The sequence below is a fragment of the Salvelinus fontinalis genome, chromosome 36 (genome assembly GCF_029448725.1).
Source record: "Salvelinus fontinalis isolate EN_2023a chromosome 36, ASM2944872v1, whole genome shotgun sequence".
Classification (NCBI taxonomy): domain Eukaryota; kingdom Metazoa; phylum Chordata; class Actinopteri; order Salmoniformes; family Salmonidae; genus Salvelinus; species Salvelinus fontinalis.
This window is the reverse complement of record NC_074700.1, coordinates 13,871,909-13,895,877: the sequence shown is the minus strand read 5'-3', so window position 1 is coordinate 13,895,877 and position 23,969 is coordinate 13,871,909. Positions and strand designations below refer to the sequence as shown.

The following is a 23,969-nucleotide window of genomic DNA, read 5'->3' as shown; positions in this document are numbered from 1 at the left end:
AAGTTAGAGAAAGACCCCTCTGAACAATTCAGAACATAAATAATCATATCTGTCTCGGTGAAATGTATTTAATAGCATAAGGAAGTGAAATGTCATAACCAAAGTGAGTTTTTGGCAGAGTAGGTGGACACCCTACCATGAGACAGGTAGAAGTGGGTGTTGGTGTCTAGCTTTGCTGATCAAATAAACCACATGCGTGTTCCCTCGGTAACCCGTGTGGTATGTGTGATCAGCCAGCCCAGAGGGAACATGCTGCTGGAGGGCATCGGGGGCTCAGGCAGACAGAGCCTTTCCAAGATGGCCGCCTCCATCTGTGAGTACCTGGTCTTCCAGGTGGAGGTCACCAAGAAGTACTGTAAGCAGGAGTTAAGAGAACATTATATATGACCTACTGACAGACATGGCTTGAAATAATATTTGAAATCATTTAAAATACTTTATCTGTGCTTGATTGAGCTTGCCTGGCACATAGGAACCAAGAGAAAGGCAGACTAAAGCAAACACTTTTAGTATTTGAACCCAGGTAGGCCTACTGCACTTCTACGTACTACTCTTCACATACTCTATATCAGTGGTTCCCAACCCTTTTTGGTTACTGTACCACAAATTGAATTTTACCTGGAGTACCCTTGAAGTACCCCCAGTAGGACTATGGCCTCATGAGTCTTCTCAAGTACCCCCCTTGTGGATAGTCCAAGTACCACCAGGAGTCCTACTACCCCTGGTTGGGAACCACTGCTCTGTAGCACACTGGGGTTTAGATAGAGTGAGAGATTATCTAGGTGACTGCACTTCACACAGAGGTTGTGAGACAGGATATATTTGGACCTGTTTTGCGAGAGGAACCCATTTGTCGAATTTGGGTGATCTGCCAACAGCAAGGCATTTGTTAATAACATAATTGCACTGAATTACAGCGTGCTGCTCGGCGCTGCTTGGTCCCTGAGCGTTTAATATTAATTGAGTCAGACCGACAGCCTTATGGTCTGCAGTCAGTAGGACACATTTTCCCACAGTTGCTTGTGTTTAGTTTCTATTTCAATCGCTTTACTTTTACTCGTGTAGTTTCAGAGATGGGATTGATTTCGATTGATCGTTCACGAATCTCCTGCTTTTCTGACGTCAGAGTTTAGAGACGTCCCTGTAAACCAATATCCTATTTTTCCTGATTGGACTTTTCATCTTGTACTGACTCTTGGTCACGTCCCAAGAGTTTGTACTCTTGGAGGAGCATGGATCGGACCAACACGCAGAGTGGAAAGTAGTCATTATTTAATGAACGTAAAACTGAACACTTACACATACAAAAACAACAAACGTGACCAAACCGAAAACAGTCCCGTGTGGCACGAACACAGACACGAGATACAAACCCAGGCTGATGTAAAAACAAAAGGGCTTTATTGATCGTTTGGATTGATTTGATAGATTTTTGACACTCAGACATGAGGGAGTTGTATGGGCTGACGGGTGTGGACAACAAGCCCAAAGTGATTCTGTTCAACGACACCCAGATAGTACACCTGTCGTTCCCAGAGGACATCAACAACACCCTCAGCTCTGGAGAGGTGCTCAACCTCTAAAAACAGAGCTCCAAGATGCACCACTACTAACAACACATTTATTTAAGGGAGTTTTAATACAATGCAACATTTGCATCTGTTATTTTCAAAGAGGGAACAACACAGAAAATAATGATTACAAGGTTGACTTTACACAGGTGCTAAAGCGAAGTCAATGTCTTATGGAAAAGTCACCTCAAAAAATGACAGGTAAAAGGTTATAGTGCTTTCCAACGTCTGGTAGCCTAGTTTGTGTTTTGTGTATTAACCTTTGACCCTGACCTTTTCGTCCAAGTGTCCAGTGCTCTGTCCGACTCACCCAGGGAAGACAACATCATCGAGACGCCAGACTCCATGTTTAACTACCTGATCGAGTGAGGAACAACAACCTACACATCGTCCTTGGTATGAGGCCTGTGGGAGAGCCCTACAGATACATTTCAGCTAAAGGATATACAGTACCTGCTGTATCTCACCAAGAACAGAAGTGTCAAATTTACAAAGCACTGAACACATTCAACAATAAGGGTTTGAGATAGAGATGAAAGCTTTTCCTGCGGCATCAAGCTGTGCTAATGGACGGCAATGTACCAAACCATAGCCAAGGTTCTCTCATTATCTGTTTCCCTTTCATAAAGCGTGGCTCTCTCTCTGAGTGTGTGATCCCCACACTGCTGCACAGCTGATTCTCAATAATACAGCATTGACAGCAAAATTTGCACACAACGGTTACGTCTCAAATGGCAATCTATCCCCTATTTTGTGCACAACATTTGACCAGGGCCCTGGACACTCCTTATGAATGAGCTTGTTATTAATGGCTGATGTGCGTCTCTTGTCTTGCAAATTAGGTTCTGTGTTTAGGGTGACAGCATTTTAGCCTGAGGTTCGCTGAGATTAGAAATGACAGGGTGGATACGACAAGACGTCTGGGTCACACACACATGCACGCACACACACACACTAACACCAGTCTGTCTCGGCTCTCATTAGTGGGACAGATCAGTGGTCACACATAATACCACTAATTGGGTTGGCAGGGCCCATTACCCAGAGCTAATCACCATGCCTTGGCTGTTGGCTTCAGGGCTTCCCTCCCTCCATCCCTCCATTCCTCCACCTCTGACCAGTATTAGTGGCTGGGAGTGGGACAGAACCTTAGCAACTCAACGCAGTCACACCATGGCTGGCTGTGATGGCATGACAGCCATTAGCCAGCTAAACCTAGTGGCTCAGACAATGGAGTTTGGCTCTTGGCGGCTGTTATGTTTAATGGATTTAAGTTGCGTTTTTCCAAAAGCTCAAAGAGCTTTTCATCATTCACGTCATTCACCACCACATTGGTGTGTAACACCTACCTGGGTAATGCACGACACCCATTAGCCATCCTGCTGTGTTCCGGTCGAATTGGACCGATTTACAAGTTTTCTCTCTGAAAAATGTAGTTCATTTAATCTGATTGAAGGTTCCAGGACTTTGTCCACACAGGGCATCTGAACCCAAAATACATTTTGATGATTTTCATAGCATTTTGGGTGTTTTATCTAACTTTGTACACCTGTGGTGTTCCAGGTCAAAAATGACCAGTCTTTAGAAATTAATGGGTGAGTCTACAATTAGTGTATAAAAGTGAGTTCAGGCACGTACCATTCATCAGATGGACACACTTCCTCTCCCAGACCCCCACATGCATGTGTGTTTGAGCACACACACACACAACAATCGCAACATTGTTTCAATAATATATAGAACTTTTCTCGCAGTTCTGGTATATAAAGCTTTTTTGAGGCCTTGCTCACAATTCCTTCTGTGGCAGCACAATGACCAAACGATATTCTGTATGTGAGGCTCTTGCTCATATCTGTAATCATGACACTGGTGAGGAGGAGAGAGTCCTTGTTAAACTTTGACACAAAGTAGTCTATGATAAATAGCACAATTTGTTTCATCTGATTTAATTTGTTATAGTCAAAATAATCCATAGATTAGGGTTAAGGGCGCCCCCCCTTGGTTTGTGCCGTGGCGGAGATCTTTGTGGGCTTTACTCGGCCTTGTCTCAGGATGGTAAGTTGGTGGTTGAAGATATCCCTCTAGTGGTGTGGGGGCTGTGCTTTGGCAAAGTGGGTGGGGTTATATCCTTCCTGTTTGGCCCTGTCCGGTGGTATCATCGGATGGGGCCACAGTGTCTCCTGACCCCTCCTGTCTCAGCCTCCAGTATTTATGCTGCAATAGTTAATGTGTCGGGGGGCTAGGGTCAGTTTGTTATATCTGGAGGACTTCTCCTGTCTTATCCGGTGTCCTGTGTGAATTTTAAGTATGCTCTCTCTAATTCTCTCCTTCTCTCTCTCTTTCTTTCTCTCTCTCAGAGGACCTGAGCCCTAGGACCATGCGTCAGGACTACCTAGCATGATGACTCCTTGCTGTCCCCAGTCCACCTGGCCTTGCTGCTGCTCCAGTTTCAACTGTTCTGCCTGCGGCTATGGAACCATGACCTGTTCACCAGACCTGCTGTTTTCAACTCTCTAGAGACAGCAGGAGCAGTAGAGATACTCTCAATGATTGGCTATGAAAAGCCAACTGACATTTACTCCTGAGGTGCTGACTTGCTGCACCCTCGTTAACTACTGTGATTATTATTATTTGACCATGCTGGTCATTTATGAACATTTGAACATCTTGGCCATGTTCTGTTATAATCTCCATCCGGCACAGCCAGAAGAGGACTGGCCCACCCCTCATAGTCTGGTTCCTATTTAGGTTTCTTCCTAGGTTTTGGCCTTTCTAGGGAGTTTTTCCTAGCCACCGTGCTTCTACACCTGCATTGCTTGCTGTTTGGGGTTTTAGGCTGGATTTCTGTACAGCACTTTGAGATATCAGCTGAGGTACGAAGGGCTATATAAATACATTTGATTTGATTTGAAGAATCAGAACGCCACACAACAGATTGACTTTTATTGAAATGTTGTAACGGTTCTCGTCCTCTTCGTCTGAAGAGTAGCAAGGATCGGACCAATATGCAGCATGGTAAGTGTCCATTTTAATTTATTAAAACTGAACACTAAAAATACAAAATAACAAAGTGAATAAGTCGCTCTGGATAAGAGCGTCTGCTAAATGACTTAAATGTAAATGTAATAATACCGAAAACCGAAACAGTTCTGAAAATGTGAAACAAACACTACAACAGGAAACAATCACCCACAACACACAATGAAAAACAGGCTACCTAAATATGGCTCCCAATCAGAGACAACGACTGACACCTGCCTCTGATTGAGAACCATACTAGGGCCAACACATAGAAATCTACCAACAAAACAAAACATAGAAAAACAACATAGAATGCCCACCCCAAATCACGCCCTGACCAACTAAAATAAAGACATAAAAAAGGCACTAAGGTCAGAACGTGACAAATGTATAGTATTGTTTGGAACTGATGCGTGTGATGGTGTACCACAGGAACTACAGCACACTCGGGAAGTATTCAGATCCCTTGACTTTTTCCACATTCTGTTGTGTTACAGCCTTATTCTAAAATGTATGAAAAAAAATTATTCTTATCAATCTATATAATACCCCATTACATTTTTTGAAATATCTACCAAAATCCTTCAGTAGTGGTTTCTTTGGAGCAATTCGATCATGATGGCCTGAATTCACGCAGTTCTCCTGATTTTCCTCTGAACAGTTGATGTTGAAATGTGTCTGTTACTTGAACTCTGTGAAGCATTTATTTGGGCTGCAATCTGAGGCTGGTAACTCTAATGAACGTATCCTCTGCTGCAGAGGTAACTCTGGGTCTTCCTGTCCTGTGGCGGTCCTCATGAGAGACAGTTTCATCATAACTCTTGATGGTTTTTGCGACTGCATTTCCGCATTGACTGACCTTCATGTCTTAAATAAATTATGGACTGTCGTTTCTCTTTGCTTATTTGAGCTGTTCTTGCCATAATATGGACTTGGTCTTTTACCAAATAGGGCTATCTTCTGTATAGCCCCCCTACCTTGTCACAACACAACTGATTGGCTCAAACGCATTAAGAAATAAATACGTTCCACAAATTAACTTTTAACAAGGCACACCTGTTAACTGAAATGCATTCCAGGTGAAGCATGTTGAGAGAATGCCAAGAGTGTGCAAAGCTGTCATCAAGGCAAAGGGTGGCTACTTTGAAGAATCTCAAATATAAAATGTATTTTGATTTGTTTAACATTTTCTTGGTTGCTACATGATTCCATATGTGTTAATTTCAGAGTTTTGATGTCTTCACTATTATTTTACAATGTATAAAATAGCAAAAATAAAGAAAAACCCTGGAATGAGTAGGTATTCTAAAACTTTTGACTGGTACTGTATATAATGTTGTAAGAAGATTGCGGTAATGTTTACAGCCAGAAGTATGTTCCTGGCCACATTACCTGATTGGGAAAACCTCTTGCTTCTTTTCATTATGCATAACGTTTCAATAATGTTATATTGTGTTTTAATAACGTTTTAGGGAGGGATGGAGGGAAAGAGAGGGAGAGAGATATAGAGGAACAGAGAGGGAGAGAGAGTAACAGCTGCTTATGGTACACACGTACACACACCTGTTACGGCTGTCGAAGTCGTTCTCCTCCTCAGACGAGGAGGAGCATGGATCGGACCAACACGCAGAGTGGAAAGTAGTCATTATTTAATGAACGTAAAACTGAACACTTACACATACAAAAACAACAAACGTGACCAAACCGAAAACAGTCCCGTGTGGCACGAACACAGACACGAGATACAAACACCCACAAAACACACCTGAAACCCAGGCTGCCTAAGTATGATTCTCAATCAGGGACAACGATTGACAGCTGTCTCTGATTGAGAATCATACCCGGCCGAACACAAACATCCCAACATAGAAAATAACACATAGACAACCCACCCCAAATCACGCCCTGACCAACTAAATAAATACAAGAAAAAGGAAAAACAGGTCAGGAACGTGACAACACCGAAGACAACCCGTGTAGATCTTAACATTAAATGTTTACTTACAAGCCCAGCCCTTTAACCAACAATGTAGAATTGTTTTTTAAAAAGTAAGAAAATATTTGCTTACAAAAAATGTACTAACCTGAAGTAAGACAAAAAGTAACAATAACAATAAAATAACAATAACAAGGCTATATACAGGGGGTACCGGTATCGAGTCAATATGCGAGGGTACAGGTTAGAGGTCCTTTGTTCATGTAGGTAGGGGTGAAGTGACTAGGCATAGATAATAAACAGCGAGTAGCAGCAGTGTGAAACAGGAGGTCAATGCAAATAGTCTGGGTAGCCATTTGATTAACTGTTTAACACACAGACACACACACACACACACACACACACACACACACACACACACACACACACACACACACACACACACACACACACACACACACACACACACACACACACACACACACACACACACACACACACACACACACACACTCAGAGAGGTACTGCACCGGGTTGGAGAGGAGGGGAGAAGAGACCTGTCTGTGTGGGAAATACTTACTATGCTGCTTCTCTGAAGTGTGAATGAGTCTGAGTGAGTGTGGATGAGTGGACGTGCGCGTGTTTGTGTTTCTGATAGGTACTCAGGCACTTTGTGGGCCCATGAGTATAGTAAAAATCCCGTCTAGATGACTCTAGTTCCGTGCGAATCTGTGTCTACTGTATTTTTTAAATGCTCAGGTGTTTTGTCACTGTCCACCTGAGTCCGGGATTGCATGCATGTTTGTATATTTGGGTGTTAGGTGAATTTCTCAACATTAAGTGTGTGTGTTTGTGTGAGTTCTGTTTATGTGCATGCTTACACACGTGTGTTTCCGTGACGTGGGTGTATGTATTACTCTGACACGTGAATTTTTGGTTTTACTATTCTTGTGGCAGCCAGTCAAACATTCAGACAAGTGGGGATATTTCTCCTGTCCCCACATGGAAAAAGGCAATTTTAGGCTTAGGGGTTAGGTTTAGGGTTACAATTAGGGTAAGAATTAGGGTTAGGTATAGTTTTAGGTTAAGGTGTTTGGGGTTAAGTTTAGCGTTAGGGTTATGGAAAATAGGATTTTGGATGGGAATCAATTCGTTGGTCCCCACAAAGTTAGCAATACAAAACTGTGTGTGGGGGAATAGCTGGACCTGTTGAAGAGGCAGTATGATGATTAGCTAGCCGATGGAGGAGTTGACGAGGAAGTCAGAGGACATGAAGCTCGAACTGGACCAGGCCGGGAAACTGGTGTCGGGACTGGCTGGAGAGAGAGTCTGCTGGGAGGAGACTGTGGCGGTAAGGACTCCTCTTATGGAGCTCCGACAGTAGAGTATCTGAACAATCCACTTTCACAGTCCCTTGGTCTGGTGATTAGAATGACCATGTCTTACAGCTGCATCATGCCATTAAAGTCTTCATCTTTCTTTGATGTTCACATCTCTCTGTTCTGATGTGTGTCTCAGGGTTTGGAGAAGAACATGGTATCTGGTAGGAGACTGTCCGCTGGCTGCAGCCTTCTTGTCCTACATGGGGCCTTTCCTCTCCAGCTACTGAGATGAGATGGTGTCTAGTATCTGGATGAAATGGGTTAGTGAGAATGTCACTGTCTGAATTCTCCTATACTCTTTCACAGCACAACAGTATGCCAACATGTATTTATGTGTTTATATTATTCACTGTTACCTGTTAGTTGCCACCTCTCACTCTCACACACACATTTAGCCACACTTCCCTTTCTTTCTCTTTGTCTCACTTTCCCCTCCGTCGGGGGCGTGAGGTACGTGAGTTGGAGGTGCCGTGTTCTCCAGGGTTCAGTTTCGCTGTGTTCCTGTCCAAGCCCACGGCCGTGAGGGACTGGAACATCCAGGGTTTGCTTCCGACGCCTTCTCCACCGAGAACAGAGTCATCATCACCTGCGACAACCGGTCAGACACCACGCACATATATGCACTCCGTAGAGACTCTAGTATCTTTATTAAATTCTCTCCGTCTGCCTTTTCTCAGTGCTTAGTTACAGATCTATAATAGTACTTCAGTAGTCTAGACAAGACAAGACAAAATCTTACACCTATCAAACAAAGCAACTATCTCAGTCTCACAGACCTTACTGATAAGGCTAAGAAGTGGCTTGATAGTGTAACTAGTTGTGTTGCTGACTGGGTTTTCCCATTCTTTGTTTTTTCAAGATGGCCCCTGGTAGTGGACCCGCAAGGCCAAGCCCTGAAGTGGATCAAAAAACATGGAGATGGAGAGACCTGCTTTGTACATCTATAACGTAACACACACACCGTCTCTATCCTCACTCTCACATTTCTCTCTGCCACTGTCTACTTTCATGATATCGACTTCATACTCTCTGCTTGTGTGTTTGTCTACGTATTCAATATAACATGAATATACTGTATGTTCCTTTTCATTCTCAAAGCTTTTTGTCTTGCTCTCCTCACCCTTGAACTGTACCCTGTTTACCGTAGTGAAAAGTCACAAGGTCCCTGAAAACATGCATCACTTACAGTACCAACAACCTCCACTGTACTCTATCTATAATAGCTATATCCCCTCAAGGAGCCAAATGGACGCCAGATTCCCCACAGTAATGCCATCAACAAAGCATTAAGACTAAAGTGTAGTAAAGTGCATTCACCTTTCATTTGAGACTGGTCTTTACATTTGACTGCTGTTAGTCAAGACCAGTAGGCTTCCTTTATCAGATAAGATCCTTTTAGCACAGACACACACACACACACGCACACACGCACACACGCACGCACGCACGCACGCACGCACGCACACACGCACACACGCACACACGCACACACACACACACACACACACACACACACACACACACACACACACACACACACACACACACACACACACACACACACTGAGATCTAGGTGAACAAGAAGGAAGTCATATTTTTCTCCCCAGCTCTGCGGTTTCTCTCCTCCTTTCTTCATACACTTGTTTTATGTGTTCCTTCTGGCACTTCAGGAAGCAGTTTGCCCCTCTCTGTTAGTAAAGTCAGTAAAAAGCAGTCCATTTCTTCAAAAAGGCTTTCCTGTCTGTCTGTCTGTCTGTCTGTCTGTCTGTCTGTCTGTCTGTCTGTCTGTGGGTTGAGAATGAGTGATGGTGAAGGGAGGGAGGGGGAGAGTGTTTCAGAGTCTGGACCACTCTATTGGTCACCATGCCTTTCACCCATGTCTCTCCAGGACCTCTACCTACCCTCCCCCCTCTTCTCTGGCCAATTTCACTTGTGTCCACTGTCCAGGACCTCTCTCTCCTGTGTTCTCTGTTCTTTCTATTCCTCTCTGACCTTTCCGTCCTCTCTCAAACCGCTTTCAGCCTGGTCTCATACGCATAACTCCACTCCAATGCTCTCCTACAATACGGCCAAAACGCTGACATTTAGAGACAATTGGGCATTGGCTTTAAGAGCAATGGCTTTAACAGCGATAACAGGCGTGAAACAGGCGGCAGGTAGCCTAGCGGTTAACAGCGTTGGGCCAGTTACCGAAAGGTCGCTCGTTTGAATACCTAAGTGAAAAATCTGTCTATGCGCCCTTGAGCAAGACACTTCAACCTAATTGCTCCTATAAGTGCCTCTGGATAACAGCGTCTGCAAAATGACATAAATGTAAACAATGTCTACTCCTATCTGTCTGTCTAGGCCTGCTTCGGCTAACTTTGTTTGCTCACCAGCTACGATTCTATCCAATTGGCGACACATTTTGATGCAAATATTCTAGAATCGGCATAAAGAAAATAGGCGTATTTTCCCACCAGCGGTGTGTTCTTCCAAACAGAATTGCTGCAGATGAAAATCAGTGTGTAATGACCTAGTGCACATAAAATATGCTTTTTCGCTTGTACCAAATAAAAATTGAAAGACCAATGTGTTTCCGTCTCCATCTCAACTCTTCCAATACTTTTGTCACAAAAACTGTTGCGTTAAATAACAAATGGGCCTTATTTGGTCTTGGCACGTGCACTGTAGTCAACATCTAGCAGATACAGCGCTGTAGCCAACAGCTAGCAGATACAGCGCTGTAGCCAACAGCTAGCAGATACAGCGCTGTAGCCAACAGCTAGCAGATACAGCGCTGTAGCCAACAGCTAGCAGATACAGCGCTGTAGCCAACAGCTAGCAGATACAGCGCTGTAGCCAACAGCTAGCAGATACAGCGTTGTAGCCAACAGCTAGCAGATACAGCGCTGTAGCCAACAGCTAGCAGATACAGCGTTGTAGCCAACAGCTAGCAGATACAGCGCTGTAGCCAACAGCTAGCAGATACAGCGTTGTAGCCAACAGCTAGCAGATACAGCGCTGTAGCCAACAGCTAGCAGATACAGCGCTGTAGCCAACAGCTAGCAGATACAGCGCTGTAGCCAACAGCTAGCAGATACAGCGCTGTAGCCAACAGCTAGCAGATACAGCGCTGTAGCCAACAGCTAGCAGATACAGCGCTGTAGTCAACAGCTAGCAGATACAGCGCTGTAGCCAACAGCTAGCAGATACAGCGCTGTAAGCTAGTCTACATGTTGAGATTATTATGGATAAACCCTCGATTTTTATTGGAAAGGAGCATCAAGATCACTGTGCACTTTCACCACCCTGTGAAGTTCATCATAGGTAATTTCATATGTTGCCTAATAAACTGCATGGTTTCCCGAGTCGTAATGGGAGGACCACACACCATATCATAACGTGACTCCAAGTTTACTTCAATATGATGGTTGTTATATCAATATTTCTGCATAAAATTTTATCAAAACTTCCTGTTTCCTTCACAGCTGTCGTGATTTATTTTTATACCGTATGACTTTACTCACATAAAAACTGTGTTTCACTTTCCACTGTTTGCTTTCTCTTCTCTCATTCACTTTTTCTTTCATGGCATGTTATCAGTCCCATTTGCCCTCATTTGTTTGTTTATTCATCATATACAGTACCAGTCAAAAGTTTGGACACACCTACTCATTCAAGGGTTTTTCTTTATTTTTACTATTTTCTACATTGTAGAATAATAGTGAAGATGTCAAAACTATGAAATAACACACATGGAATCATGTAGTAACCAAAAAGTGTAAAACAAATTAGTTGGACCACAGAGTGAAGGAAAATCAGTCAACAAGTGCTCATCATATGTGGGAACTCCTTCAAGACTATTGGAAAAGCATTCCAGGTGAAGCTGATTGGGAGAATGCCAAGAGTGTGCAAAGCTGTCATCAAGGCAAAGGGTGGCTCTCAAATATATAATATATTCTGAATTGTTTAACACTTTTTTGGTTACTACATGATTCCATATGTGTTATTTCATAGTTTTGATGTATTCACTATTATTCTACAATGTAGAAAATAGTACAAATAATGAAAACCCCTTGAATGAGTAGGTGTGTCCAAACTTTTGACTGTTACTGTATATCTCTTAATGTTTCTGTCTCTCTCTCACTTTATCTCTCTCCCTCTCTCTCCCCCTCTGTCAGGGTCTGAAAGTGATAGACCTTCAGATGCTAGACTTCCTTCGTATCTTGAAGAATGCTGTTTAGTTTGGTTCCCGGTTCTGCTGCAGAACGTCCAGGGGGAACTAGACCCTTCATCAACACCCATCCTCAACAAGTCACAAGTCACTTCAATGTCCTTGAGCTGTTCTTGTCTATTAATGTTCTTTATTATGTCATGTTTCATGTTTTGTGTGTACCCCAGGAGAGTAGCTGCTGCTTTCACAACAGCTAATGAGGATCCTAATAAAATACCAAATACCAAGCTGTCCACTCTCACTATACCCCAGAGATCTCCACCAATACCACCATTGTCAACTGTGCTGTCAAGACACAGGTCGGTACATGTGTGTGTGTCTATGTAAGTCATCTGTACATACAGGTGTGAATGTCTGGAATAATGTGTCTATGTAAGTCATCTGTACATACAGGTGTGAATGTCTGGAATAATGTGTCTATCTAAGTCATCTGTACATACAGGTGTGAATGTCTGGAATAATGTGTCTATGTAAGTCATCTGTACATACAGGTGTGAATGTCTGGAATAATGTGTCTATCTAAGTCATCTGTACATACAGGTGTGAATGTCTGGAATAATGTGTCTATCTAAGTCATCTGTACATACAGGTGTGAATGTCTGGAATAATGTGTCTATGTAAATTATCTGTACATACAGGTGTGAATGTCTGGAATAATGTGTCTATGTAAGTCATCTGTACATACAGGTGTGAATGTCTGGAATAATGTGTCTATGTAAGTCATCTGTACATACAGGTGTGAATGTCTGGAATAATGTGTCTATGTAAGTCATCTGTACATACAGGTGTGAATGTCTGGAATAATGTGTCTATGTAAGTCATCTGTACATACAGGTGTGAATGTCTGGAATAATGTGTCTATGTAAGTGGTGCATGAGTGGATGCTCATAACGGTGTGTATGCATGTTTCTAACGCGTGCGTACATACATATTGTATGTGCATGTGTGTTTTTGCCTGTCTCTATCCGTGCGTGTATTTTGTGTGTATGTGTGTGTTTCTAACCGTATGATGTGTGTGTGTGTTTCTAACCGTATGATGTGTGTGTGTGTGTGTGTGTGTGTGTGTGTGTTTCTAACCTTGTGTATCTGGTGTTTGTGTGTTTCTAACCTTGTGTATCTGGTGTTTGTGTGTTTCTAACCGTATGATGTGTGTGTGTGTTTCTAACCGTATGATGTGTGTGTGTGTGTGTGTGTGTTTCTAACCGTATGATGTGTGTGTGTGTTTCTAACCTTGTGTATCTGGTGTTTGTGTGTTTTTAACCGTATGATGTGTGTGTGTGTTTCTAACCGTATGATGTGTGTGTGTGTGTGTGTGTGTTTCTAACCGTATAATGTGTTTGTGTGTTTTTCTAACCGTATAATGTGTATGTGTGTGTTTCTAACCGTATGATGTGTGTGTGTGTTTCTAACCGTATAATGTGTATGTGTGTGTTTCTAACCGTATGATGTGTGTGTGTGTTTCTAACCGTATGATGTGTTTGTGTGTTTCTAACCGTATGATGTGTTTGTGTGTTTTTCTAACCGTATGATGTGTATGTGTGTGTTTCTAACCGTATGATGTGTGTGTGTGTTTCTAACCGTGTGATGTGTGTGTGTGTGTTTCTAACCGTATGATGTGTGTGTGTGTTTCTAACCGTATGATGTGTGTGTGTGTGTTTCTAACCGTATGATGTGTTTGTGTGTTTCTAACCGTATGATGTGTTTGTGTGTTTTTCTAACCGTATGATGTGTGTGTGTGTGTTTCTAACCGTATGATGTGTGTTTGTGTGTTTCTAACCGTATGATGTGTTTGTGTGTTTTTCTAACCGTATGATGTGTGTGTGTGTGTGTGTGTGTTTCTAACCGTATGATGTGTTTGTGTGTTTCTAACCGTATGATGTGTTTGTGTGTTTTTCTAACCGTATGATGTGTGTGTGTGTGTGTGTGTGTTTCTAACCGTATAATGTGTTTGTGTGTTTCTAACCGTATGATGTGTGTGTGTGTTTCTAACCGTATGATGTGTTTGTGTGTTTCTAACCGAATGATGTGTGTGTGTGTTTCTAACCGTATGATGTGTGTGTGTCAGGGCCTGGAGACCCAGCTCCTAGGGATCTTGGTGAAGAAGGAGCGTCCAGAGTCAACATCGCCTCTGGTAAGAGGAAAACTGAGAGGTGGAGTACAAGATCCTCAGGTTCCTACTAGACTAATAGTAATACTACACTACTATACTGACCCATTCCCACTGCCTAACTGTCTGTCAACGCCCTAGCTACAATTTCCACATGACCTTTAACCTGTCTAGGATCAGCGTGGCGCTAGCGGCACTCCCCCCCCCCCCCCCACTGAAAAACCAGTGCCGCGAAATTCAAAAAAAATATTTTTTAAAAATATTTAACTTTCACACATTAAAGTCCAATACAGCTAATGAAAGACACAGATCTTGTGAATCCAGTCAACATGTCCGATTCTTAAAATGTTTTACAGGGAAGACACAATATGTAAAGATGTACATCTATTACCTAAAAACACATTAGCATAATCCACCATCTTTTATTTGTCCACCAACACCAGTAGCCATCACCAATTCGGCTAAACTAAGATATTTATAGCCCCTAACCAACAAAAAAACTCATTAGATGACAGTCTGATAACATATTTATGGTATGGGATAGGTTTTGTTAGAAAAAAGTGCATATTTCAGGTAGATGGCATAGGTTACAATTGCACCCACCGTCACAAATGGAATAGAAAAACTACTTAGAGCAACGTGTTTACCTACTTACTAATCATCAAACATTTCGTAAAAATACACAGCATACACGAATCGAAAGACACAGATCCTGTGAATACAGACAATATTTCAGATTTTCTAAGTGTCTTACAGCGAAAACACAATAAATCGTTATATTAGCATAGCACATACCACATAGCAGCCCAGCATTGATTCTAGCCAAAGTGAGCGATAAAAGTCAACATCGCCAAAAGATATTAATTTTTTCACTAACCTTCTCAGAATTCTTCCGATGACACTCCTGTAACATCACATTACAACATGCATATACAGTTTGATCGCAAATGTTTATATTTAGCCACCAAAATCATGGTTAGACAATGTGAAATGTAGCTCAGCTGGTCAGAAAATGTCCTTGCGCCACTTAGACAGTGATCTACTCTTATACATAAATACTCATAAACGTGACTAAAAAATATAGGGTGGACAGGGATTGATAGACAATTTAATTCTTAATACAATTGCGTTATTACATTTTTTAATTTATCCTTACTTTTCAATACAGTTTGCGCCAAGCGAAGCTACGTCAAAAAACATGGCGTCCTAAGCCACTAAAATGTTTCGACAGAAACACGATTTATCATAATAAAAATGTCCTACCTTGAGCTGTTCTTCCATCAGTATCTTGGGCAAAGGATCCTTTCTTGGGAGAAATCGTCTTTTGGTGGAAAGCTGTCCTCTTGCCATGTGGAAATGCCAACTGTGTTCGGGATGAACTGAAAAGCGTGCCCAACTATTCACATCGTTGCAAAAATAAATGTCCCAAAATCGCACTAAACGGATATAAATTGCTATAAAACGCTTTAAATTAACTACCTTATGATGTTTTTAACTCCCATAACGAGTAGAAACATGACCCGAGTAATATTACCCCCTTCACTAATGCTTGGAAAAGGTGCGGGCCGGTGTCCTCTAGGCGCATGACGCAGCTCCAAAAGAATGACTAGCTTCAGGGTTTTTTCATTTGTAGGGCCTGTGAACGCGCAATCGACCCCATTGGAATCGTCATCACGTAAAGGCATCCAGGGGAAGACGTAAGAAGTGTCCGTATAGTCATAGCAAAATCAGTGCCCTTTTAACTGACTTCAGAACAGTGGCCAACATTTCTGAAATCTGAATCCATGTCAGGGAAATTGCTGTAGAATGGGCTCTGTTCCACTTAGAGACAAAATTTCAACTCCTATAGAAACTATAGACTGTTTTCTATCCAATAATAATAATAATATGCATATTGTACGATCAAGGATTTTGTGGGAAGCCGTTTAAAAAAGTACCCAATTAGCATAAATAGTCTAAACAGCGCCCCCATCCCCAACAGGTTAATTAATGTCATGTTTTAGTCATTTAGCTGATTACTTAATTTATTTTATTCAGAGTGATTTGCAACACGTGCATTCAAATAAAAAGAAGCAATCATACACAGTTATCAATATGTTCCCAGGTGAAGCCGCCTTCAGAAAAGTGCTGGTAGAGCATCCCAACGAGTATTTCCTATTATTTTCGTACGTAAATCCGACACACTCCATTTAGGATCATATGTTACGTTTTGTATGTTTAGGGTGGTTGGATGGATCGGTGGGTGGGTCGGTGGGTGGATAACGCAAACGTCTAGCAACCCAAAGGTTATGAGTTCGAATCTCATCACAGACAACTTTAGCATTTTAGCTAAAGCAACTTTTCAACTACTTTTTAGCTACTTTGCATGTTGGCTAACGCTTCCCCAAACCCTAACCTTAACCCTTAACCCACTTTAGGAATTTGAACCAATGGCCAGAAAGGGTGGTGAGGAAGGTAATATGCAATAGTTATGAAAATGTATATGTATTATGTTAAGAAATTAAATATTGTTTACTAAAGACAAAAAAACGTACAGTGAACCGTCTGTTCTAGTGTTAATACTCTCCGGATCGGATCACAGAGAGCAAAATACTTGAAATAGTTGGTCTATTTACTGCTTTAATTGGGTCGAGATGGGACTTTGTAGGCCTGTAGGCTACTTCGCTAGAATCAAGCCATCACAGTCAGAAAAGGTGAGGAATTTATTTTGCAGTGATGGAAATAAAATAACAAATAGATGCCGATTTGTAACTATTTTATTATCCAAATATACAAAAAAAATGGATCTTCACTCCTCTCAAATGATTGCATCTTGTTATTATATTGACCTTTTTTTTAGGCTACTAGGCTACTTTTGCCTTATTTGCAATGCAAAACTTCAACCTCTTGAAACTGTGCATATGTATGGTTGAAAGTTTGCGGGAGGATAAGCACATTCTCACGTCACGTAATTACAAATACCACGTTTTGCATGAAGACTGACATGCATGTTTGAGGGCATATTTTGTGTTTACACAACATTTATAAATGAGGCCCCAGGTGCGCGAGATAACTTTACAAGCATCATAGCATATGTACCAGTGAATCGCTATGACAAATGAAATACTAGTGATAGTGTAATCAATGTGTAATAACTACGTAAAAAAATGTATGAACGAGTTAAATTATTAGTCATATTAATCGTTCAGTCATATTCAGGTCCTGACTGGTCAACAAGCTTATTTGACGTGTCAAATAGTGTTATATTTGTATTTATTTTGACACGCAAAGACCCACACGCTCTCTCTCTCTCTCTCGCTGAGGCACTAGTCATGCCTAGCACGTAGCAGTGTTTGCCTCTGTCATTGCCACTGCTTGCCTTTATTTCATTACGTTAATTAGATCACACAAAGTTCAGCTCAATATTAAAATTATAAACCGGTGGAATTGGCTTCCGTCATTTTCCCTCTCAGCTCGCTGTTAAAATCTATTGTTTATCTTAAACCCATTTATGCCATTATGATTCATTGTTGTTTTGGTTGGAAAGTTTAGTTTCACGAGTGTTACTGTTATTTCATCTTGACAAAAACATCTGACCAACTCTCTGTCTTTCCCGCTCTTTCACCCCCGCTGATGTCTTCACCTTCCATCCTTCTTCGCTCCCCCCTCCCTGTCTTTCTCTCTTCCCACATGTCCGACTCCTTCTTCGCTCCCCCCTCCCTGTCTTTCTCTCTCTTCCCACATCTCCGACTCCTTCTTCTCTCCCCCCTCCCTGTCTTTCTCTCTCCCCACCTCTTCTCTCCCCCTCCCTATTTCTCTCTCCCCACCTCTGCGACTCCTTCTTCTCTCCCCCTCCCTCTTTCTCTCTCCCCACCTCTGCGACTCCTTCTACTCTCCCCCTCCCTCTTTCTTTCTCCCCACCTCTGCGACTCCTTCTTCTCTCCCCCTCCCTCTTTCTCTCTCCCCACCTCTGCGACTCCTTCTTCTCTCCCCCTCCCTCTTTCTCTCTCCCCACCTCTGCGACTCCTTCTTCTCTCCCCCTCCCTCTTTCTCTCTCCCCACCTCTGCGACTCCTTCTTCTCTCCCCCTCCCTCTTTCTCTCTCCCCACCTCTGCGACTCCTTCTTCTCTCCCCCTCCCTCTTTCTCTCTCCCCACCTCTCCGACTCCTTCTTCTCTCCCCCTCCCTGTCTTTCTCTCTCCCCACTTCTCCGACTCCTTCCTCTCTCCCCCTCCCTCTTTCTCTCTCCCTACTTCTTCCCACATCTCTGACTCCTTCTTCTCTCCCCCATTCCTCTATCTCCCTCCTTAATCTCTTTCTGTCTCTATGTTCCATACTCTACTCTCCTCATCCCCTTCCCTCTTCCTCACATTCTCCCTCCCCTCCCCCTCCCCCTCTCTGTCTCCAGGTGAGTTGGATAATGCTTTTAATGAGCTCCAGGGGATGTTGATCGTGCACTCTCTGCATCAGGATCACGTCTCCTTCTGCGTCACCTCCTTTGTGTGTGTGTGTGTGTGCGTGTCTGCGTGTGTGCACGCGTGCGTGTGACATGGAGACCGTGAGTGGCACTCTAAGGAGACCGTTTGATCCCCCTCATGCTTTCTGTTTCACTCTGTCTCACTCCCACGCTGACACGTTCATCGTCAATGACAGCTGAGAAAACTGGCACAAGATGGCTACCAGCTAGAGTCAACAAGATACCTGTGTAATGTGGTGGTCCATTTTGAGATGGGTCATTCTTAGGTCCTGAAGTTATTCATTATCTTCGTCACCCTAGGTGTTTGAGCCTTTCCCTCCCTCCCTCCCTCCCTCCCTCCCTCCCTCCCTCCCTCCCTCCCTCCCCTGGGTGTGAAGTCCGATATGGTGACAGAGTCAGTTCATGGGCTGTGCCCACCCTGTGCTCTACAGAAAGCTGCTCTTTGCTTTCTGTTTCTTCCACAGCATCCTCCTGGAGAGGAGGAAGTTCCTTAAGCTGGGGTGGAACATTTCTTTGCACTAACTTTTGACTAGTCACTTATGCTGCTGTTACTGTTTATTATCTATCCTGTTGCCTCGTTTATCCCTACCTATATGTACATATGTACCTCAATTACCTCGTACCCCTGCACATCGACTCGATACTGGTACCCCGTGTATATAGTCGTTACTCATTGTGGATTTATTCCTATTTATTTCTATTATTTCTCCTTTTTTTCTCTCTGCATTGTTGGGAAGGGCCGGTAAGTAAGCATTTTACTGTTAGCCTACACCCGTTGTTTACGAATCATGTGACAAATCAAATGAGATTTTCCCAAGGGAGATCTGGTCGAGAGGGGAAGCTCATCTTCCATGTACAACCTCCTGGAGTTCTGAAAGACCATAGACCGTGAGCACTACCCAGTGGCCACAAGTATTATTACAGCCACTGCCCTCCAAGAGTGGAATAATAATTCTCCAACACCCAGACCTACACAAGTGTTTCCTAGTTTACAGTCTTCTCCTCTCTCCCCTGTAGACTCTCCTCTCCCACCTACTACATCCCCCAGGACAGGCCCCAGTCCTCTTACAGGGTTAGGGTTATGTAGTGTTAACGGTATGGTTCTCTCTCTAGTCTCTCCTCTCTCGCCACCTGCTACAACATCCCCCAAGACGGACCCACCTTCCAGCTACGGAGCACCCGGAGGTGTTCGACCACTAGTGGTCACTAGTGTAACCAGGAGGGGAGAACACACTAAACTCATCAGGCTTGAGCCATGTTTCAGTCAGGCCAATCACATCAAGGTTATGATCAGTGATTAGTTCATTTACGATGACTGCCTTAGAAATGAGGGATCTAACATGCAGTCGTCCTATTTTGAGATGTGATATATTATCACAATCTCGTTCAATAATGACAGGAATGGAGGAGGTCTTTATTCATCTCTCCAAGGTGGCTTAGCAGTTCAGACGTCTTTTCCGTATTGTCTTGTCGTGTCCTGTATATATATATATATTTACACCTTTTCTTCACATATCTTTTATTTATTTTATTATCCAAGAACTCAACTACAAAAGCTTTCCTGCAAAAGCTTTCCTGCAACCCGCTTCACCAATTACAATAAGTAATATTTACCTCAATCTGAAAATCCATCGTGGAAGATAGCCAGGGGCTAATTCAGAAGCTAGCCTGATAGCTAACCAGAAGCTACTCCGATAGCTAGCCAGAAGCTAATCTGTAGCTGCCCCGAAATTAGCCGGTTTGCTAGCTAGCGTTGGTGTTTCAGCTGCCCACGTTTTGCGGTCATCAGCTATTCCTTTAGCTCGATAATCTACCGGCACTTTTGTGCAACGCGACTCGGACCGGAGCATTCCGGGACTTTTTTTCTCCCAGTTTCCCCGGATTCCAACCGCAGGCTCTGGACACTTGCACCTTGATTTCGCAGCTAGCTAGCTGCATACCGTGTGACTATTGGCTTACGTCGACCCCGGAGCAAACTCAAATCATGCTGGAGCTAGCCAGCTGAGGAGTTCCATCACCATCCGGACCCGTTTCTTTTGTTGCTGCTGCAGATACGGAACCCCACCGGGCCTTCACGACTGACTGCCGACGTTATCTGCCCGAGGGATTTATCCAACCGGCAAATCCGTCCCGACGTTACCTGAACGCTCACCTGAGGCCCGCTAATCGTTAGCTGTCCTATCGGCTGCTATCTGAACAAAACCCCACTACACGGAACCTACCGACGGAAACGCACGAGGTATCTACAAACAGACCTCCATCCTATGCTGCTACCGATAGCCATATACCCGGCCAGCTGTCTGGATCGCCACGACCCCAACCAACCTCTACTCACTGGACCCTTACTGATCACTCGATTAAGCATGCCTCTCCTTAATGTAAATATGCCTTGTCCATTGCTGTTCTGGTTAGTGTTTATTGGCTTATTTCACTGTAGAGATTCTAGCCCTGCTCTCTATACCATATCCAACCTATCAGTTCCACCACCCACATATGCGATGACATCACCTGGTTTCAATGATGTTTCTAGAGACAAGATCTCTCTCATCATCACTCAATACCTAGGTTTACCTCCACTGTATTCACATCCTACCATACCTTTGTCTGTACATTATTCCTTTAAACTATTTTATCGCCCCCAGAAACTTCCTTTTACTCTCTGCTCTAGTAGCTCTAGGCGACCAATTCTCATAGCTTTTAGCCGTACCATTATCCTACTTCTCCTCTGTTCCTCTGGTGATGTAGAGGTGAATCCAGGCCCTGCAGTACCTGGCTCCACTCCTATTCCCCAGGCGCTCTCTTTTGATGACTTCTGTAACCGTAATAGCCTTGGCTTCATGCATGTTAACATTAGAAGCCTCCTCCCTAAGTTTGTTTTGTTCACTGCTTTAGCACACTCTACCAACCCGGATGTTTTAGCCGTGTCTGAATCCTGGCTTAGAAAGACCACCAAAAATTCAGACATTTTTATCCCCAATTACAATATTTTCAGACAAGATAGAACGGCCAAAGGGGGCGGTGTTGCAATCTACTGCAAAGACTGCCTGCAAAGTTCTGTTATACTATCCAGGTCTGTTCCCAAACAATTTGAACTTCTACTTTTAAAAATCCACCTCTCTAAAAACAAGTCTCCCGTTGCCGCCTGCTATAGACCACCCTCTGCCCCCAGCTGTGCTCTGGACACTATATGTGAACTGATTGCCCCCCATCTATCTTCAGAGCTCGTGCTGCTAGGCGACCTAAATTTGAACATGCTCAACACCCCAGCCACCCTACAATCTAAGCTTGATGCCCTCAATCTCACACAAATTATCAATGAACCTACCAGGTACCACCCCAATTCCGTAAACACGGGTACCCTCATAGATATCATCCTAACAAACTTGCCCTCCAAATACACCTCTGCTGTTTTCAACCAAGATCTCAGCGATCACTGCCTCATTGCCTGCATCCGTAATGGGTCAGCGGTCAAACGACCTCCACTCATCACTGTCAAACGCTCCCTGAAACACTTCAGCGAGCAGGCCTTCCTAATCGACCTGGCCGGGATATCCTGGAAGGATATTGATCTCATCCCGTCAGTAGAGGATGCCTGGTCATTTTTTTTAAATGCCTTCCTCACCATCTTGAATAAGCATGCCCCATTCAAGAAATTTAGAACCAGGAACAGATATAGCCCTTGGTTCTCTCCTGACCTGACTGCCCTTAACCATCAGAAAAACATCCTATGGCGTTCTGCATTAGCATCGAACAGCCCCCGTGATATGCAACTTTTCAGGGAAGCCAGAAACCAATATACACAGGCAGTTAGAACAGCCAAGGCTAGCTTTTTCAAGCAGAAATTTGCTTCCTGCTACACAAATTCAAAAAAGTTCTGGGACACCGTAAAGTCCATGGAGAATAAGAACACCTCCTCCCAGCTTCCAACCGCTCTGAAGATAGGAAACACTGTCACCACCGACAAATCCACTATAATTGAGAATTTCAATAAGCATTTTTCTACGGCTGGCCATGCTTTCCACCTGGCTACCCCTACCCCGGACAACAGCACTGCCCTCCCCTCTGCTACTCGCCCAAGCCTTCCCCATTTCTCTTTCTCCCAAATACAGTCAGCTGATGTTCTTAATGAGCTGCAAAATCTGGACCCTTACAAATCAGCCGGGCTAGATAATCTGGACCCTTTCTTTCTAAAACTATCTGCTGAAATTGTTGCCACCCCTATTACTAGCCTCTTCAACCTCTCTTTCGTGTCGTCTGAGATCCCCAAAGATTGGAAAGCAGCTGCGGTTATCCCCCTCTTCAAAGGGGGGGACACCCTTGACCCTAACTGCTACAGACCTATATCTATCCTACCCTGCCTTTCTAAGGTCTTCGAAAGCCAAGTCAACAAACAGATTACCGACCATTTCGAATCACACCACACCTTCTCCGCTATGCAATCTGGTTTCAGAGCTGGTCATGGGTGCACCTCAGCCACGCTCAAGGTCATAAACGATATCGTAACCGCCATCGATAGGAAACAATACTGTGCAGCCGTATTCATTGACCTGGCCAAGGCTTTTGACTCTGTCAATCACCACATCCTCATTGGCAGACTCGACAGCCTTGGTTTCTCTAATGATTGCCTCGCCTGGTTCACCAACTACTTCTCTGATAGAGTTCAGTGTGTCAAATCGGAGGGTCTGTTGTCCGGGCCTCTGGCAGTCTCTATGGGGGTGCCACAGGGTTCAATTCTTGGACCGACCCTCTTCTCTGTTTACATCAATGATGTCGCTCTTGCTGCTGGTGATTCTCTGATCCACCTCTACGCAGACGACACTATTCTGTATACTTCTGGCCCTTCTTTTGACACTGTGTTAACAACCCTCCAGGCGAGCTTCAATGCCATACAACTCTCCTTCCGTGGCCTCCAACTGCTCTTAAATACAAGTAAAACCAAATGCATGCTCTTCAACCGATCGCTGCCTGCTCCTGCCCGCCTGTCCAACATCACTACTTTGGACGGCTCTGACTTAGAATATGTGGACAACTACAAATACCTAGGTGTCTGGTTAGACTGTAAACTCTCCTTCCAGACCCACATCAAACATCTCCAATCCAAAGTCAAATCTAGAATTGGCTTCCTATTCCGCAACAAAGCATCCTTTACTCATGCTGCCAAACATACCCTTGTAAAACTGACCATCCTACCAATCCTCGACTTCGGTGATGTCATTTACAAAATAGCCTCCAAAACCCTACTCAATAAATTGGATGCAGTCTATCACAGTGCCATCCGTT

The 23,969-nt window shown here is 43.6% G+C and overlaps 1 pseudogene; it reads left to right on the top strand.

Moving 5' to 3' along the window:
• Positions 1-19,183, top strand: part of LOC129835426 (dynein axonemal heavy chain 2-like) — a 214,451-nt pseudogene extending 195,268 nt beyond the window's left edge.
• Positions 19,184-23,969: the final 4,786 nt, after the last annotated feature.